Source organism: Apis dorsata, unplaced genomic scaffold (assembly GCF_000469605.1).
Source record: "Apis dorsata unplaced genomic scaffold, Apis dorsata 1.3 scaffold_52, whole genome shotgun sequence".
Lineage (NCBI taxonomy): Eukaryota > Metazoa > Arthropoda > Insecta > Hymenoptera > Apidae > Apis > Apis dorsata.
Window position 1 is genome coordinate 1326057 of NW_006263353.1, and position 1596 is coordinate 1327652.

Consider the following 1596-nt stretch of genomic DNA (forward strand, 5'->3'; position numbering starts at 1 on the left):
AATTTAAAAAGTTTTAATAATAATAAAAAATATGATAATCTATAGTCACTATATATATATTATATGAACTGAATAAAATTATATATTATTATTTCATTTATATATATTTGAAAAGAATTTTTGTTTTGTAAAAATATATATATAAATAATTTAATATATTTATATTATAATATATTTATAAATATTTCAATTGACTTGTTTAGATATATGTTAGATATATAGATATTTAGATATATTTATTATTTTTGATTTTTTTTGATACCGATTGATTAAAAATTTAATCTACTGAGTTGAATCGCAGATTTATAGCTGATATAGAAAATTAGGTTAGGTTCAAAAGAAAAACTCTTCAGACATGATGAAAAATAATAAAAATGATAGAAAGTGATAGAGAGATTATCTGTTTAAATTTAATTTGAGAAGATAAACAATTTCATTCACAAATAATGATGAATGCAAAATGGCAATGAGTTTGCAATTCCAAGTTTTTAGTAAACGTACAACTACAAGGTCCTCCTTTATCGTGTAATGCAAAACTCATGAGTGTGATGTTCATAATTGCAGTTTACTAATTAAATTTCCGCATTCCGTGTCGTTCCATGCCATTGTTTCTCTTTTTTTTCTCTTCTTTTTTCTTCTCTTTTTTCCTCTATTCCCTTCATTCCATAATAACTATACGTGAAATTGCGCTTGCAGATGCAACGCAATTCTGATGTTGTTGGTATGGTGGACTTACAAGTCGTTCAAACAATACGATTATTTAACTAAATTATTCATTTTGAATTTATAGTATTCAAAAGAAACGTTCATACGACTATATTTTTAATTAATATTTAACGTTCAAGCGTATATTTATGTTCTTCGTTTGTTTAACAAAATATTAAGAATCGTGATTTTAAATATTATTAATTTGATAAAATTATTGAATAAAAAATGAGTTATAAGATGATTTTGAGTGATATTTAAGAATTAATATTTAGAAAATATTGGATTATTAGATTCAGCTCTATATGAAGATTTTTAAAATTACTAAATTAATACTTAGTTGGTAAAGATTGACCCAATTAATAGTATCTATATGAAAAAATTAAGTTTGATTTGTTATATGTTAACATTTAAAGTAATTAATAATTAATAAAATTTTAATAATTTAAAATTTAACCTTCAAAATTGGCTCTGTTCCATTAATTTGAACTAAAAATATTAGAATTATTCAATATATATGTACATATGTATAAATTTATAATTCATCATAACCTGCATATACACGTCAATATAATGAATAATTTACTTATCGATGATGCAAGTTTCCATAATATTTGCCGAGTTTTAGGTTGGATCAGGCAAGGGACTAATATCAATGATTAAGACGAGGGCCGGCTTTTATTACTATGGTGCGGTTTTAGGACTGCTATGAGTTATACTGATAGTGCAGTTTGTAAACCGGCCATTTCGATAAAGTGAACTCGACTTTAATATCCGACTGTATGCTAACCTCTCGTTATTAAACGGATATATTCTTCACGAGAGATTATTTCTTGCTTGGTTTTGCACGATTTATCGCTTCGAAGAGAGAGAGAGAGAGAGAGAGAGAGA

The 1596-nt window shown here is 25.0% G+C and overlaps 1 long non-coding RNA gene across 1 annotated transcript in view; it reads right to left on the minus strand.

Moving 5' to 3' along the window:
* LOC116186753 overlaps positions 1-1596 on the minus strand; it is a 21136-nt gene that overhangs the window by 15274 nt on the left and 4266 nt on the right. The gene's annotated exons all lie outside the window — the stretch shown is intronic.